Raw genomic sequence first — 19,733 nt, forward strand, 5'->3', positions numbered from 1 at the left:
GCAGAAAGGACTAACTTTATGAAATTTCAGTTGCATCTTCATTTGGGGAATTCAGGGAGAGGGATGGTTATAGGTTTTTTAGGATCTACATTAGATAGTTTTAAGGCAAGTATGGATAGGTGGAGAACTGTTTGGGAATGGGTGGAATCTATGACATGATAGATTTGGATTTGTGGGCACAGCAAAGAGAGGTTCCCACCTAAATTGAGCCTTGATGAGCAAATTATTATACAATTTTCATTGAATCACAGACTTATCTTCCAGTAGCAAGTATTTTCTAGAACACACAACTGAGTTAAATTTTCTTTTTTGCAGGGTTGTTTACCATTGGGGCAGGAAATTATGATGGTTCCAGTTTTCACTTGTGTCATGCAAAATATAAAATGTTACAGTTTGACACCAAAGCCCATGCTCCTCTTGCTCTCTCATACTTCTTCTGAAGAAGAGAGTAAAGCTCTCCAAGGGATGAGCCCTCAACACTCTGGCTTTACCTCAGTCTTGATAGCCAGTTTCTCTGAGCTTTCATTCTTCCACTCATAGAAGAGACAAAAACATCCTTTCTTTTAAAAACAAGCTTACTTCTCTGAGGACTAGAATGTGTGTCTTCACAATTTTTTCAGGACTAGGCTTATTCCCAGTGACTTTTCTTTCTCCTTTTGCCTTACCCTCAGAATTTTAACATAAATAAACTTGTGGTCTGTTTTGTTTTGTTTTTTTCTTTTTAAGAAGATCTAACAAACAAATCTTTTATAAACCAAAGACATCAAAACATACGAGTTTGAATGCACTAGTTCTCTAGCAGAGAAAAATCTAGAAGTTCATGTCAATATTCCACATATTTTCCCAAAAGCCTGGAACAGTAAGGAAAGTGAGTTCTCAAAGTCTTTACAGAGCGGTATCCCTACTATTTATGGAAAAACACAAACAGAAACAACTATCCATTTGGATGGTGCAGGCAGGTGCCTTTTTCACGAAAAGAGACTTCTAAGAAATAAGGGATCATAAATTTGGTTTATGTTGCTTAGTGTGAACCCTGGATGAATTACAGAGTTATAGGCAAATATAAATACTACTGAGTTAGGCCCAGAGTCGGCCCTGAAAGAGACAGAAAGTCCTGCAGCGCAAACTGTTTAGATAACTAGAATTAAGGCCAAATTCAAGGGCGAATTGCTCCCAGGGCTATAGCAGCAAGAGGGGTGATGACTCTATATTGCTTAAACACATGGGAAGAAGTGTGTCTGTGTGTGTGAGAGTGTGTGTGTGTGTGTGTGTATGTGAATGTGTGTGTTAGAGAGAGAGAGAGAATGCCAGGATGAGGAGAAGTTTCCATAGATCAAAAAAGCTTGTTCTTTTCCACCATCACAGTTTCTGGGGGTTGCCCAGAAGCTTCAAAATAATAACCAGTTTCTGTGCCCCTTTCCGAGGGAAACTGCTACAGGCAGTTTCCTCAGCTATTCTGGTGTCAGATGACTATACCAGGAAACTATGACTGAAGTGAAAGCAGTCCAATAGGGATATTCCATTTTGAATGATTATTAATCAACCTAGTTAGCAATCTGTGCTTGAAAAGTGGACAGAAGAACCAAATTATACTAGCATGACAGAACCAGGAGGGCAGAATGGCTCAGGCTGCTGCAGTATCCTCAAACTTCCCTGTAATTAGCTTTCAAACCTCCGAGATCCAAGTTAATTCATTTCCTTCGTGAGCCACGCCTGTGTAAGTAGCTTAATGTAAAAACAAACAAAACAAAAGGAAAACACAGTACTCAGGGAAGACTACAGAGCCATCAGTTGGCATAAAACTAGGCCCCTGCCTCTCCTGAACAGCTTGACAGGCCCTCGTTCAACCAACTTGTCCAGCACGATCAAAGGCCAGGTTACAAGTAGATTGCTAAGGTAGCAAAACATCCAAAGACATTTTCCCTACTATAGATCCAGGCTGAAGCAGAAAATTTTGTAAATATGCATGACCAGGAGCAACCAGCATGTTTTCCCACGCCAGAAAAACACAGAAAAGCGTGAAGGAAAGGGGTGTATTCAGGGCAAGGTGAGGAGAAGCAAGAGCAATAGATTCTGAGCATCGGTGTAAGTCTGAAAAAACCCCCAATTCTCTGTAAGCTGTTCTCTTTTTCCTATTGTTTCCCAGAGGGGAAAAGCAGATAAATTTCAGCTAGATTTGTAAATTCAAGAGCAGAGTTTTAACTTCCCAAAATGGAGTCTGGAAGGACAGTATGTTTGGGCCAAAAGTATCTAATAGGGTACCTGAGAGGTAGATCAGCAATGAGTCTACATGAAGTCCAAAGGAGCTCAGGGTAGTCTCCCAAACAGATGCAAATCTTAGCCCGATGCCAAGAGACAGTCACATTTTCACACGTCCATGAGAAGGCAAATAGATTTTAGCTGGTAGAAAGATTTTGTGAAGAGATAGGGGAGGCTTGGTCAGGGTAAGAAGATGCCACCCTATGCAAGATTCAGCCTGAATTACCCCACAGGACATGTTTACACATCAGCCGGTGCATGCATGGAGGACGGCAAGCACTCCAGGGACAGATAAGAGGAAAAATCCCAATGGATGCCAATGACAAACAAACTGACCACGGACTAAATGCCTGACCCAGAAGCCAAGAGGTATCTGTGGAATCTTTGAAGTTACAATGAGGAAAATGTGTGAAGATGTAAATCATGAATTTAATGGGTTCAATCCTAAATGGGTTTAATCCTAAAATGTCTAAGAAAACTAAGCTGTTGGGTTCATCTGGGAGTGAGTAAATTTTCTGCCATCAGTAGAGATGGGAGCTCAAGATAAAACTTAATTATAGAACATCCAATTTCATCTTCTGTATGGCCGAGTGTTTGGTTTGTAAAGACCACACTCACTGAAACGGAAATTTGAGACAAAAGAAACCAGTACCCCTGTCTACTCCTGGTGAATCCTAACAATCACACTATGCAGCAAATACCACTTGGTACACTTCAGACAGGAGAAAACTGAGGTTAAGAGAGGTTAAGTAACTCATATGCATAGCTAGTCAACAGAACCAACGTTAAAAATGAGAGATCTATGAATCCACAGCCTATTTTCTCTAATATATTGGGAGTTATTAATATGCTGTTTTAAAATTTACCCATAATCCTTGGTAGCACTAATCTAGTATTTTTTTTTATTGATTTCCAAAATTCTAGAGCAGATTATTAAGTGTTTGTTTTATTTTAGCAAAAAGCACCTCTTAAGATATATGAAATTCCTAAATCTATATATGTGTGACCACACACATACACCCAGGCACATGCGCTCATACACATACACATAATATAAAATGGAGCTACTCTGGATGACTGACGCGTCTGGGGACATCGGGGTGTACTGCAACACTCCATCAATTTCAGAGGTGATCACTAAAGTACTTTCTCAGGACTATCTTAGAAATTCTAATATGCTGTCCTTCAGAGAGAGTTGGGCATATTTATACACCAACCGTCTCTCTACCTGGTACCTTCATTCTCATCTACTCCTATCACTTCACTGAAATTGATCTCTGAAAGGTTTAAAATCATCTCCTTTTGGTCATATTCAATGGATTTTTATATATTTTATTTATTCAAAACTTTTACTGCAATTAATTCTTAATGTTCCTTGAAGTTTTCTTCTCTTTTTTGTTTCAGGACATGTCAATTCATTAGTCCCTCATAGGCTCTGGCCAGTTATTCTACCTTTTTGGCAGGCTCCATGCGTACTCTTGATTTCTAACTAGAAATGCCCCTTGAGACTCAAACCCTCACTCTGATCCTCTGTCCTTCCACACATTTTCTCAAAGAGCTTCTTTTTTCCCAGAGCTTCATTTATGACCTTTTGGTGTTAATCCAAATTATAAACCGCTATCCTTTCTCCCTATAGACTTGAAATGCCAAAAATCTACCGATAATATTCACTAGTCTCCCGCCAAACTTCAAAAAGCCCCAATCTGCCTTGCTTTCACAGATGTTCTATTTCAACATCAGCAACATTTTTCTGTCTTCCAGAAGTAAAAACCTGAAAGCACATGTTACTCTTTTCTTTCCTCCCAATCAATATCCAATCTGTCACATTATTTTAGCAAATCTTCCTTCAGAATATTTCTCAGATTCACCCCTTTCTCTTCACTCTGGCACTGGCATTACTCTTGCATAGCCTCACATCTGGTTTGCTGCAACCATTTCCTGCCTTATTATTTTTCTACTTCTATTATCTTCACACTCTCCTCCATCTCGCATGTAAATACCTAATTAATCTTCATGCACTTCCATCCTTTCTACCAATGCTCTATACTCTGGTTCTTTCCTATTTATTCAGTCATATTGCCTTCCTCTTCCCGTCACGTACTTCCTCTGCTATCTCATGATCTCCCAACTAGCTGGTGTGCATGCCATCCTCTTGCTGGGTTCCATTGCTTCCTACAATCTGTTCCTCTGTTTATCTAAATAATGCATAAAGCTTTTCTCAATGTCTTGACTGCCCCCTCTCCAATTCTTCCATAGGACTTTTATTATGCTTTTCAGCAAATCATAGTTTAACTCAAAAATATTCCCTTACCCTTATAGGTTTGTGTGAGGGACAGAGAGAGAGAGAGAGAATGTGTGTGTGTGTGTTTCCCTTTGAGGGCAGGAATCACATCATACATATTTTATATCCCCTACAGCACCTAGCACAGTGTTGAGCACATGATTGATAGAGTCATCTGACCGCACTCTCACTCCACCTTGTCGTCTGTCCTTTTCCCCAGTAGGAATTGCTGAATGATTACCATCCTTCTCACATCATATTTTACAGAGAAAACAAAAGCTATTGGGGGAGAATACTCTCTCGGGTCTTCAGCACCCTTCAAAACTCCCTCTACCTTTTATCAATATGTTCCTCCTTTCTGTCTATTCAAAGAAAAGTATGTTTTTAACCAAGTTTAATCTGTCTACATACATTTGATCCTGTTCTTTCCTGGTTGCCTGAATTTTGCTTTGCCAATTATTTCATTTTGTCTTTTATGTTTTCAGTTCCATTCTCTCCTCTTATATCTTCCCCTCAATCTGCACCTAACACACACTCAGGCAGGTCTTCAAATCCCCAAAGTGTCCTTCCACCCATTCCAGCCCATTGCTTTTCTACCTTCCCCCACAAGCTTTGTCTAAGTGTAGCAAACCACACACACCACTTCCATACCTCCCTGTCACTGCCTAATCTGCCTTCTATGCCCCTCTGCTACTCAAACTGCCTCTAACACAAAACCAGGGAGGACATTGTCCTAACCAGTGCCCTCTCCTTAGCTCCCACACAATTGGAATTCTAAACAGCTGTCAAGTCTTCTTGGTTCACTCCCTCTTTAAAAAGCTTCTTCCTTCACTTAGAATACCACGCTTTTCTGCTTCTGTTCTGCTTTTGTCTTCTTTTTGTTCCCTTTTCTCCCTTTTCTTCATCAATTCATGTTCTCCTTTCTTTCCCAAAGGCAGGGTATTTCCCAAAAGAGATACGAGGCACTTTGCTGTGGAGCTGATGGGTTTGAGTGAGAGTGACATTGATTCTCTTAGCCTTTAGGGAGGTGCAGAGGAGCAGATCTTAGGGAGCTGGTGACCCACAGTCATAAACAGTGTCATCAGCTCAGCACAGTGTACCCTGCAAAAGTTAACATTTCGTGACATATTATTAGGTATGTGGAAAGCACTGCCCTAAGATTCCATTCTCAACACTTTTCTCATCTCCAATCAGAGTAAAGTTTCCTAACTAAAATAGATTTTCACTTATTTTTCTAGAACAAATTAATTAAAAACTCTTCGTTGCCTACAAAGACCGCCAAAATCTTTAGTGTGAAATTCAAAGCTATTCATAATCAAACCCAATTCCACTTTTTAAGTTGGATTTTCTATTATTTTCTTCCATGCAACTTACCATGTAGCAGACTGTCAACCCTAATGTGTAATTTTACATTTGAGAGCTTTTATTTATGGTCTTACTCATTTCTCTATTGAACTCTCAAGACCCACCTCTTTTGTGCAAACTTCCCTTAATCCCGTTGTTACAATGGGTAACTTTCTTTTATATATTCCCACGGTACTTTTACAAGACTTGGGCATATTTATAAACCACACTGGTCTCTTTACCTGATGCCTTCATTCTTGTCTACTCCTATTACTGAAACTGAAACTGATCTCTGAAAGATTTAAAATCATCTCCATTTGGTCAAATTCAAATTTTATATATTCACAGTCTTTACTGCAATGAAATCTTCTAATCCTGTAAGCCATCATTATAAATGTCTGATTTCTACTTTCAACTACTTGGCAACATTAAGTGAACAACAAGTTCCATGTGTATACAAATAAGTTTGTCATAATTTCAAATTTTACCTTCATTTTAGAACAATTAAACTTATATAGGCAAGAGGCTTTTGTGCAAGCTATTTAGGTATTTGCAAAAAAAATCCATATATATACGCCAAATATAATCCTATCTTTTATCTCTATAAAGTGTGAGTTTCTCCTACCTTTCTCAGTTTCTCTGCCTCCATTTCCCATACCTAAGAACCAAATAAAATAATTTATGTGAAAGCACTTTTATATAAGTATAAGGCAATATATAGATGTCTGATATTACTATTGCATGCAGCCTAGCTGTTACGGTTTCAAAAAGGTTTGTTTCATTGTAGCTAAGTCCATAGGTGCTAAAGAAAATATAGCACTGAGGCAATCATTGGATATTTCAAGCCAAATCAATAGTTATACCCTAAATCGATAGAAAATTGAAGCAAATATGTTTTGTTTTAAATTATTCAGTTGTTTCAATTCTAAACTTTGTATAGGTAAAAATTATGTCAGATAACCATGCTTTTAATACAACCATAACTTCACTTCACAAATACAGTACTTTGGAAAATTACATTCTAAACTTTCTAAAATGTATTTCTTTGCCAGTTATAAAATGTTTGTTCTTTTCTTTTAATATCATTACCCTCAATAATGGTTTACATGTTTCAGTTTCTGCATATGAAAATATAATTCAATTAGAACCAAACACATTTAACAAATATTTAGTAAATGACAATGTGCAAAGTCACTTTGCTATGTGCCATGTATTAAAACAAATTATCACAAGATCTCTATCGCTTCAGAGCATTCAAAAGAAACAGAGGAATATAAATAAACTAGAATTGAAGGGATGATAAAATAAGGCCTATAGTCAAATTATAATCAAAGAGAGTGTGATCAGTGCTGATTAGATGGGGCCAAGTATATTGCAAGGAAGATGTCGTAGAGGACATGGCCTTTGAATTTGTTCACATATTTTATTTTGGGTCTGTAAAAATGTTCAAGGTCAGAAGGAGAGCAACTTTTGCTTTTCCCATTATAACCATATTTTTCAACTTAGATGGAAACAGTTTCAGGGCAATTCACCCCCTCCTGGCTTTATATCTATGTGTGTGCATCTTTGAGAAGTGGGATTAGAGAGAAACCTGCAGGCATATTAATAAATAAATTTCACATGCTGTTAGATATTAAGTAAACATACAGATAAATATTCCTCTAGGGGTTATGATCTTATAACCTGGAGATTTCTAATTTGGCACCAGTGGCATATGGTTACTTCCCATGGGGGTTTTCAGTTATTAATTCTCATATTTTTAACTTAAAAATCCATGCTATTTAGGTTTATTTGATGTACTTCATAGATGATTTAATGTATCACTTCTACATAAACAAAGTAAATTACAAGAAGTTTGCACTTTTCATGTCTGTTCTTATTTTCTATCATTTGAAACATACCACAATATCCAGTATAAATACTCAGCAACAAACCATTGAAAACACTAAAGATCATCTATGTAGCTAAAAGGGCTTAGGCTTTTGAAATGTGCACATTGGGCAATAGACAATCAATCAAAGTTCCAATATTAATTAATTACACATTTGAAATTTTCAGTAAGGATACAGAAAAGTCTGCCAAATTGATTATTAAAAAGTTTCAATCGAGCGCTAGAATGCCATTTTAATATCATGAAAGATATATATGATTTTGTTGCTGTCCGCTAACAGACAGCTACTTATATTCTTGGAATCTCCAAACTGATAAATGTCTTTTGCGTGCTCATCAGTTGACTGGTGGCTGGCAGCCCCCTAGATAGCTTCTGGATCTGATCGAGCTGGTTACCAAGACCAAGGCAGGATTAGAGGGGTGGGACTTTCAGCCCCACACTCCAACATCCAAGGAGAGAAGAAGAGCTAAAGATTAAGTTGATCACCAATGACCAATGGTTTAATCAATCATATCTAAGTAATAAAGTTTCCATAAAAATCTAAAAGGACAGGCTCAGGGAGCTTCCTGGTAGCTCACCAAGTGGAGGTTCCTGGAGGGTGGCACACCAAGAAAGGGCATGGAAACTCCACACCACTTTCCCCAGACCTCATCCCATGCAACTCTTCATCTCTATCCTTTATAACACCCTTTATAATAAACTGGTAAATGCATTTCCAGGAGTTTTCTGAGCTGCTTTAGCAAAATAATCAAACCCAAGGAGGAGATGGTGGGATCTCCAGTTTATCACTGGTCAGTCAGAAGCACAGTTAAACATGTATACATATGTAACAAACCTGCCCATTGTGCACATGTACCCTAGAACTTAAAGTATAATAATAATAATAATAATAATAATAATAATAATAAAGAAGCACAGGTAAAACAACCCGGACTTGCGATTGGCGTCAGAAGTGGAGGCAGTCCTGTGAGACTGCAACCTCAACTTGTGCACGATCTATCTTCATACGCTGTCTTAATGTGGGTAGTTTTGGAATGAAACTAGGTTGGAGGAGACCCAACTGGTGTCTGCTGCAGAATTGATTGCTTGCTTGATAAGTGGGAAGAAACCCTTACACATTTGGTCACAGAAATCTTCTGTGTTGATTGTTGTATAACAGCAGAAGAAAGCTAGTTGTTTTTGGTTGTTCTTTTGTTTTGTGTTTTTTTCTCAGAGTTATGAAAGTGGCTGGTTAGAAAAGTGATTTCGGCATACAATGACCTTAAATATGAACTTAATTTTCTTGGGTATATTTACTATGTTATAAACTATTCTTAGATTTAAAGAGCAGCAAACTGTACCTAAGGTAGTATGAATTCCATAGAAGATAATAAATGCTTTTCAGAGATATTACTTCATCAAATTATTTTAAATTTAACTAAGTTCATGCGTTGGTAAGAATGTTTTCTTCTTTAAAAAACAAAGAAAGAGAACCAGACTATATAAATTATTAAAAATGGTCTAATCTAGTTATTTATTAACCACAGGCATAATTGTACAGATTCTCTAGGGTGAATACTAATAAAATATATTGTGTTATGGGGCCAGATGAAGAGAAGGGTAAAGAGTAAAGTTAACTGTTATCTCCTGCCATTCCACTATTCTTTTGGCACATGCATAGACAAGAAAGATAAGCAAGTGAAAGTGTCCAGTAGCCAGGCAAAACAGGACAGAAGGGCCAGGAAAAGGGCAAATGTAAAACAAACATAAACGCGGCAGACAGTGGCCAAATACCAGTAGTTACAAGATACCGAGGAATGACTTTCTGAGGCAAATTCCTGCAGAAAATGTTACTTGTATTTAGAAAGAAAAAGTATTAAACTTATAATCCAAGAGCTGAGTTCTACTCCCAGTTTTGCCATTTAGTTGGACAAATTACTTCTTACGTCTCGTTATTTCATCAAGAAGGAAGGGATAATAACACTTGCTCTTAGAAAATGTCATAATACAAATATGAGCACTTAACAGACTATTATGTATTATATGAATGTAAACTATTATTTTTCTTAGAATTAATATATTTGCTACTATAAATTCCCCAAATATGGTTAAATGTGACAGTTTTTCAAACTGGAAGTTTGATACTTCTAACTTATCATTAATATGTGGAAGATTTTTTGTTCAGTGGTATAGGGAGCTCCAAAGTATCAAATTATATGCTGTAAACCATGGAAACTCATTGAAAAATATTAAGCAAGGGCTTAAATAGATTTACATACTAGAAAGTTTGGGGGATGAATTGAAAATAAGCAACATTAAAAGAAAATAGGTCAATTAAAATAATGAGAGATAACAGGGGCCAGAAACAGGACAGCATCAGGTACAGAGAAAACCAATAGAAAATGCATTTAGAAATAATAGCTCTTCACTTTGGGAGGCCGAGACGGGCGGATCATTGAGGTCAGGAGATCGAGACCATCCTGGCTAACACAGTGAAACCCCGTCTCTACTAAAAAAAAATACAAAAAACTAGCCAGGCGAGATGGCGGACGCCTGTAGTCCCAGCTACTTGGGAGGCTGAGGCAGTAGAATGGCGTAAACCCGGGAGGCGGAGCTTGTAGTGAGCTGAGATCGGGCCACTGCACTACACCCTGGGTGACAGAGTGAGACTCCATCTCAAAAAAATAAAAATAAAAATAATAGCTCTTAATGACCATTTGTATATACAAACTGAACATGGGACAGGGAAGTATTTAGAATGGCTCTCATTCAGTTGTGAATGACTAAGAGTTTTATCATGCATAAAAGTTGAATTTATCACAACTGGAAGATGCATTTTTTTCTTCATCTGTTGAGAGAATTATAAGATTTGTCTCTTTTAGTCTGTTATTGTAGTAAATTATACTGATTGACTTAGTAGTGAACCAACCTCTCTTTGGTCTCTATGGGTCTTTGTATCTGGTTGATTCTCCTAATCTGTATACCTTACAAAGAAAAAAAAAAAGAAATCTGTGATTTTAAGTATAGTATACTTTCTTTAAGTATACTTTCTTGAGTTCTTTGAGATGTTCTAGCAAGTGATCAAAATTGAGAGGCCTGGGGGAACCCCTGAATTTATAGCCAGCTGGTCAGAAGTGTGAGTCTGGGAATGTGGGAGCCTCAAAGTGTTTCTGGTGTCGGCAGTAAGAGCAGTCTTGTTGGGAACCCTGCCTTTTAAACATGTGGGGTCTTGCTGATTCTAAGCAATTAGTGCAAAACTGAACTGCAGCACATTCTTGGGTTTTTACCAGAGATGACATAATATTTTTTCTTCAGATTTTTCTAGATTTCATTTGCGAATATTAGACTTAGGAGTTTTACACTTATATCTATGAGTCAAAGGGGTATGCATTTTAGTTTTTTTTGAAATACATACTCTTTTCAGGAGTGTTGTCAAGGTTATACTAACCTCACAAAATGAGTTGGGGAGTATTTTCTTTATTTCTAGTTTCAGAAAGTTTGATAAGATAGAATTATTTCTTCCTTGAATATTTGGCAGAACCTATTAATGAAGCCATCTGGGACTGGAGTTTCTTTGTGGGAAGGCTTTTGATTAATGATTTAGTTTCTTAATGTCTATGTACATCCTATTTATTTATTCTCTTCCTTCTGGAGTCACTTTTGGATGATCAGATATTTCTAGAAATTTATCTATGTTATCTAAATGTGTAAATTTATCACTAAAAGTTTCTTCATATTATCCTATTAATATCTGTTTAATATCTTTAGAATCTGGAGATATGTTTCCATTTAGTTCTAGATATAGTTTGCTTGGGACTTCTTTATTTTGTCATAACTAGTCTAATCTGAGGAATAATCAACTTAAGCTGTCTTTTTAAAATCAATTTTTGCTTTTTATGATTCTCTTTATTATATATTTTTCTGATGCATAATAATAATTTCTGACTCTATTTTTGATTTTGCCTGTTCTGCTTCTAATGCATCAGGATTGGTAGTTAATTAATTTCCAACACTTTCTGTCTCTGTCTAAAATTTTATACATAAATATATTTAAAACTTTATATATATGTATATAAACTTTGTTTCTGTGTGGCTTTAGCTGCCTTCCATGTTTTTTCTTATGTGCTAACATTTTCATTATCATCGTTCAGCTCTTTTTCTACTTTCTTCTTTTACACTAGTATTACTTAGTCTTGATATTCAATTGAATAGACATTTGTCTAGCTATCTTTATTTAATTCTAGCTTAATTGTCATTATTTTTATTCTTAACTATTAGATAACATTCAATTTATGACCCAGAAAAAGAGCAATTTTGACAACTGTTTCAGGTGTGCTTAAAACAATTGTGTATTATCCAGTTGCTGGAGAAAGCATTTATATATATATATATATATATATATATATACACACACACACATATACACACACACAGACATATATACACACACATACATACATATAGATGTATGCATATCTGTGTGTGCTTGGGGGTGTATACATATATACACACACACATATTGTGTGTATATTACATATATGTATTTTATTTATATAGATAGATGGATACAGTGATAGAGATGTGTAGTTAATATGGTTGTTTTATTCAAATCTATATCTTTAATGACTTTGTGACTATCTTTCTTACTATTTATTGGGAAAAGTATTTAAAAATATCCCATTATGTTTATCCTTATATTTCTGTTATATTTAGTTCACATATTTTCACAATTACTACTGATAATTTTTTTGGTCAATCAAAATTTTTTACATTAAAGTCTTTATTTCTGATATAACACAACCATTTTAATTTTATTTAATTAATATTTGCATGGCATATGTCCTTTATTCTTTTTCTTTCTTTCTGTGTTTTAGATGTGGCTGTTGTTAATATCATGCAATCTTTTTAAATCAAGTTATGTAATCTTTATTTTCAGACACTGGTTTCTTTAAACGTACTGTAACTACTTGCTCTGTTTTGTCAATTTATATGCTGTACCTAATCTGTTTCCTCCTATTGCCATCCTTTTCTTCTTTCAGATTAATTGATGTTATCATTCCATGTTTTTTTCCGTAGCATGTTGACAATACTATTCTCCTGTCTTCTGGCTTCCATTATCTATTGAGAAGTTAGTCTCCAGTCTTTTGAAGGTATCATCTCTGTACCTCTAGCCATTTTTAATTTCAATTTTTTAACTTTAATGTTTTCTATTCCACTACACCGTGTCTAGTATGAAACTCTTTATTCTGCTGCAGAGCAGATTTGTTGACTTCATGAATCTGGATGGATACATTAGCATCTTTCATTAATTCCAGAAATTTTAAGCTTTTATCCCTACCAATATTGCTTCTACCCCATTATCTCTCTTAGCTCCTTCTGGAGCTTTGTTAGAGGAATATTATGGTTTCTCATTCTATCTACAAAGTCTCCTATTTTTTTCAAGATGAATTCCATTTTGTTTGTTTCTCTGTATTTCCTCTGTACTCTGTATACTATTTCCCATCTTCCAGGTCACTAATTATCTCTTTAGCTCCCTTCATGTGGTGCAAATATGTGTATTAAATGTAAATTTTTAATTATTTTATATTTCCATATCTAGAAATTATATTTGAATATTTTTCAACTCTGTTATGTAATTTTTGTTTCTTTTCATGTACCCTGATGATCTTTTAAAGCTTATCTTTTTATTCTTTAAATCTTTTTTTTTTTTTTGAGATGGAGTCTTGCTCTGTCACTCAGGTTGGAGTGCAGTGGTGCAATCTCAGCTCACTGCAACCTCTGCCTACCAGTTTCAAGCCATTCTCCTGCCTCAACCTCCCAAGTAGCTGGGACTACAGGTGCATGCCTCCAAACCCGGCTAAGTTTTGTATTTTTTTGGTAGAGATGGGGTTTCATCACCTTGACCACGCTGATCTACAACTCCAGATGTCACGTGATCCACCCACCTCGGCCTCCCAAAGTGCTGGGATTACAGTTGTGAGCCACAGTGCCCTGCCATTTAAACCTTGTAAACATAATTTTTGAAATGTTTATTTATAGTGATACTTCCAATATCTGGAATATCTTTTCAGGTTTGTTTCTCTAGTTTCTCATTCAGATGCCTTATATTTTTGATATTTTTTCTCTTTTTTGAGACAGAGTCTCGTGCTGTTGCCCAGCCTGAAACAACCTCCACCCCCGGTTCAAGCGATTCTCCTGCCTCAGCCTCCATAGTAGCTGAGATTACAGGTGCCCGCCACCACGCCTGACTAATTTTTGTATTTTTAGCAGAAATGGGGTTTCACCATGTTGGCCAGGCTGGTCTCGAACTCCTGACCTCAGATGATCCGCCCGCCTTGGCCTCCCGAAGTGCTGGTATTACAGGAGTGAGCCACCGCGCCAGGCCATATTCTTGATACTTAATTCGTTTTTACTTTGCCTTGTTACTGCCCTCATGAAGTTTTTCGAAGATTCAAAAGTAGAATACAGACAGAGGCTTAACGCTCAAGGATTTACACTTGCGTTTGCTGGGCACTAGGGGGCACCACAAATCTGGGAGCCCCGCCAACAAAGGAAAGGTGTGAACTCTCGCTGTTGGGAACAAGGCTGAAAACCCTTGTGAGGGCCAGCCCATAATCACGACTTCTTCAGGACATCAGTTTTTTTTTTGTTTTTTGTTTTTTGTTTTTTGTTTTTTTCTCACAGGCTATTTAGTGCCAAGGTACCCTTATGCTTTCTTGCAGTCATCTTCAAAAGGGGTTATAGCGTTTTGTTTCATTTACATTTGGTTTTGTTTTGGTTTGCCAAGTCCTCCTCTGAAATCCCTCCTTAACATGAGAAATTCTTGTATTAGACTGTCTGCTTTGTAAAGGTACTGCACCTTGCTTCTGTTCACTACCACATCTGAGAAGTAGCCAAAACCAAAGCCCAAGCTGACCCAAATCAGCCTATAATCCAGGCATTTATATTCTGGATAAGGAATATATATGTCTGGATTATAGGAATATATATATATATATAATATATAAGATAAGGAATATATATATAAGATAAGGAATATATATGCCTGGATTATAGGAATATATATATAATAGGAATATACACAATATATATATACACAAACACACATGGACACACACACATATATATATATTCCTCCATTAAAATCCCATGTATTTAACTGCTATGACTAAGACTATGTAACTTTCTTTTCTCTGCACTTTAAGGCACTTTAGCAGCTTGAAATCGCTTGCTTCTTTTTTCGAGAAAATCTTTTTTATTATCTCAGCAGCTGCCATCTTCACATAGATTATTACTAAAACATTTCGGTTTACAAGGTAACTTTTCAAAGTTTTGGATGCACAGATATGCTCACTAGTATTTGGTGATCAAAGCCAAATACAATAGCTACAAGGCATTTCCACACACTAGTAGAATAAAGAATTTTAACTCGATAGCAAATATGCATTTTTAAAAAGAACAGAAAACATATTCTAAAATTTAGTATCTTAGCATTTTAAAGAATGGAGTCAAAATTGACATGTAAATTATGATTCATTAAAAAGTAATCAATTTTTGAGTGAGTATGATACTAGCTGGAGGAAGATGACTAAGCCAGAAGAATTATTAGATGATATTAACACTAGTAAATATAAAGAAAAACCCCTTTGAACAGTCTAACCTCCTAATTTCCTTGATAAGTTTGAAATCATCACTTTTCTAGACCTATGGAGTCTACTTGGACTCTATGAGGCATGTTTAATGATTCCACATTATAATGTTTGAACACATTTAATTATTCCTACTCCTCTACTTTACTTTTACCGATATGAGGATTTAGTGAAATTATACACTATCTCTATTTTCGCTACTTAAAAATTGAGTAGGATATAGTAATACAAGGAGATGTTCTAGAGGGATTCATTATTTAATGTTTTTAAAGTCCTACACAAATGCCAAACTCATTACACTGTGCATGCTGGCAAGTGGCTAGGGTTTAGGAGATAATGCAAGAGCACACATAAATCAAAATTTCAACATGAACGACCTTCCTTTTGGACCAGGGAATGATTAATCACATCACTGGCATTGTGTATGCAGGTTCTTGTTCAATAAGTAAGAGTTGACACCCTTAGGTTGTACCTTCAGCCCCCTCCCTTTGCTTTCACACAGCGGTGGCCGGGGGTTGGGAGAAAACTAACAATTCTGTGTAGTAGCTGAGTGCCTTTCAAATTACAATCTGGAAGGCACCCAGACTGTCTAACTTTCAACCTCCAGGAAAAAAAGGTGGAACTGCTGTGTCATAGTAAATTGGTCCCAGACTTCAGCTGGATTACTTCCGAAGATGATACTTAGAGTATTTTCTGTAGACATCAGTTCCATGTCTTGATAAATGTTATACATAGAAAATTTCCTTGGACATTTCTTACCGTCTTCTGATTTCTGCTACTACCAGTATGACTCTCTTTCACAGTGTTATTTAATAGATCTTAACTTCAAAAATAAAGGAAAGTATCTATATTTGAAAATGTCAACTTCCTTTTTAGTAACTGGATTTTAGATTAAGGTATTTAATTATCTAAATAAGGACTTCATTTGGGTCTTAATGATTTATACCAATTCTGCCTTTTCCTAAATTCTGGCTGCTTTATAAGAAGTGTGGCTATATATGTATAATTGATTTTGAATGTATCAATAACACAAGTCACACCTGAGAAGGTTTCATCTGACCAAGAAATGGGACATGATACAAATTTTATATTTAATAAAACCAATTGTGAACATTGATAAGCCACTTCTTCCTCATGTTCATAGAAGATTGGCCTAATTAACCCCTAATCATATGTCCAGCATAAGATTAACTTTAAAAAGATGATGGAAATGTTTTTCTGCTTCCCTGCTTACCCAGGGCATAAATGCAGCAATAAGAGGCTCTAATTGTTCACCTTCAGCAATCAATTTAAAAGAGGGCCTGACCTGATAGAAGTGAGCTTAGCAGTTCACAGTATAATGGATATTGTGATGTGCCACCCAACAAAACTCCTTTATCCAAGAAAATTATCCACCCAGATTTTGGAAGTGTTGGCTTCTGATTGCCCACAGATACATCCCTGTGTGAGCAAGGATTCTTCAGAGAAACAGAACTGATAGGATGGAAGGATGGATGGGAAGATAGATGCTAAAGAGAGAGAGAGAGAGAGAGAGAGAGAGAGAGAATAGGAATTGGCTCAAATGATTCATTATGGAGGCTGAGAAGGCCCATGATTTGCCATACGCAAGCTGAAGAGTGAGGAAAGCCTATGGTGCAATTCAGTCCTAGTCCAAAAGCCTGAGAACTGGGTGTGGGGTACCCATGTGTAAGTTCTGGGCCCAGTCTAAGTGTCAGAAAGCCAGTCTAAATGTCAGAAATGTCTAAATGTCCAAGTGCCGAAGATGAATGTCCTAGCTCAAACAGGAAAAGTGAATTCCCCTTTCCTCTGCCTTTTTGTTCTTTATTTTTATTATTTTTTTTTAAGAGACAGGGTCTTGCTCTGTCAGCCAGACTGGAGGGCAGTGGCATGATCATAGCTCATAACAGCCTTCTGAGCTCAAGCAATCCTCTTGCCTCAGCCTCCTAAGTAGCTGGACTACAGGTGCACACCATTGTACCTGGCTACTTTTTTGTTTGTTTGTTCAGAGACAATCTCGCTTTGTTGCCCAGGTTGGTCTTGAATTCCTGGTCTTAAGTGATCCTCTCACTTCGGCCTCCCAAGGTGCTGGGATTATAGGCGTGAGCCACCACACCTGGCCCTGCCTCTTTGTTCTACTTGGACCACCATGGTTGGATAATGCCAGTTACATTGGTTAGGGTAGATCTTCTTTATTCAGTCTATCAATTTGGATGCTAATCTCTTCCAGAAACACCCTCGTAGACACAGTCAGAAATAATGTATTCAAAGCTACCTGGGAATCTCTTAGCCCAGACAAGTTGGCACGTCCTATTAACCAGCACTGCCCGCTTTCAGACTTGCTCTCTAACTAGAGGGAGCTGCCTTGCCAAAGATTATGGGCCTCCTACCTGGGAGCAGTCCTCATCCAGTGACTAGATGGACATTTCTTGCATTAACTCTTAATTACCCAGTATTATGTGTACTTGGTACAGTTTGATATTCAGTAATGGAATAATACAAATACTTTTTAAATGGTTTGTTAAGAACTTATTCTCAGGCTCTGTGCAAAATAACTTGCATATATCATCAGTTTTAAGTTTCATCAATCTGAGTGAGCCTGGCATTTTTTGCCTACTTTTCATCAGGCGAGAAAAGTTGGTCTTATAGTTAATTAATTTGCCCAAGTTTACATCATTCTCTTATTGAGTACAAGAATATCTTCCTTTATAATACCCAAATAGGTATTTTTCAGGTTAAATAAGTGTTAGTTATGATAGTCATACCTAAATTGATCATTTCCTGATGTCCCTGGATTCAGGAATAAAGTTGACTCAGGCAGAAAACCTTGGAACCCTCGATTTTTCTCTTTCTCTTACATTTCATCCCACCCTGTCTGGAAATTCTGAAATAAATAAATCCAGAATCAAATGATTCTCACTACCTACACTATTACCATCCTGCTCCCAGCCGCCATTCTATTTTGCAACATTGTTGCCATCGCCTCCTTTGTGGGTCAAGATTGTCCAGAGAAACAGAACTAATAGGCAATGTGTATATGGGCTTGTGCATATATACACATTATAAATATATATACACACATATGTGTGCTCTCACTACCTACACTATTACCATCCTGCTCCCAGGCACCAGTCTATTTTGCAATATTGTTGCAATAGCCTCCTTTATCAGTCAAGATTGTCTAGAGAAACAGAATAGGCCTTGAGTATATGGGCGTGTGAATATATACACATTATAAACATGTATATACACATTATGTGTGCATACATAATCATATATTTATAAACATATATATACATACATATTAGGTGAGGCCCACCCACATTATGGAGGATAATCTCCATTAATTAAAGTCAACTGTTTATGGGTGCTAACCACATCTATGGTATGTCTTCTCAGCAACATCTAGATTAGTGATTGAATAAATAACTTGGCACTATAGCTTAGACAAGTTTACACATAAAACCAACCATTGCATCTCCTTGCTTCATCTTATGTCCTGTTACCCACAATCTAATTTCAACATAGGACCACAGTGATTCTTTAAAATATAAGCCATATCGTGTTACTCTTCTGCTTCAAATTGTCCAATAACCCTTCATACCACTCTCAGTAAAACCCAAGATCCTTACAAAGGCACCCAAGACTTTGAATGATCTGGTTCTCTACACCCTGTTTTCATCTCCTGCCATTCTTACCCTGGTCATACTGTCCTCTCTCCTGTTTTCTCACCATACCAGGTACATTCTCAACGCCTTTGAGGTACTTATTCGGCTTAAAATATCCTTCCCCTAAGATGCAAACATGACTAATTTCTTTCTTCTTCAAGTTTTTGCTCTAATGTCACCCTCTCAATGTAGTGTACACTTCCCAAGTGTTTAAAATTCTACCTGACGCATCCCTTCTTTGATATTGCCTATCCCTGTGTTCTGTTCTACCTTTTGTCCCCATAGCATTTATCACTTTGTAATATAGCTGTTATGTACTGACTTTGCCAGAAGAATGCAACACCACAAACACAGTAATCTTTGTTTATCGGTCTCTGCACTAGCCCAGATGCCTAGACTGGTATCTGGCAAATAATAGCTACTAAATAAACATTTGTTTAATGAATAAATTTAGCCTAGTAATATTTTGATAACTTGCCAATTTATTATAATACATCTAAAAACAGCAATTTTGTATTCTCTCCCTTTCTGACCCTCACACTACTGTATAATTTTTTATTTTCAGGTGGATAATACAATCTCTTTTCTTTTTATTTTAGCAATATTTCTACTTTTAAGGGAAATGATGTAAGACTATAATATACATATCACATGTGTATTAACTA

The 19,733-nt window shown here is 36.6% G+C and overlaps 1 long non-coding RNA gene across 2 annotated transcripts; it reads right to left on the minus strand.

The window, feature by feature from the left end:
* Positions 1 to 511: 511 nt before the first annotated feature.
* Positions 512 to 18,283, minus strand: LOC117091104. 2 transcript variants are annotated; one of them, XR_004440240.1, is made up of 3 exons: positions 18,166 to 18,283; positions 8,438 to 8,446; positions 512 to 527 (listed from the first exon to the last, which is right to left on the minus strand). It is a non-coding gene; the product is annotated as an uncharacterized LOC117091104 (long non-coding RNA). The 2 variants fall into 2 exon arrangements; XR_004440241.1 differs by lacking the exons at positions 512 to 527; positions 8,438 to 8,446 and adding exons at positions 3,615 to 5,641; positions 6,510 to 6,542.
* Between the last annotated feature and the right edge of the window lie 1,450 nt (positions 18,284 to 19,733).

Source organism: Trachypithecus francoisi, unplaced genomic scaffold (genome assembly GCF_009764315.1).
Source record: "Trachypithecus francoisi isolate TF-2019V2 unplaced genomic scaffold, Tfra_2.0 Lachesis_group11, whole genome shotgun sequence".
Taxonomy (NCBI): domain Eukaryota; kingdom Metazoa; phylum Chordata; class Mammalia; order Primates; family Cercopithecidae; genus Trachypithecus; species Trachypithecus francoisi.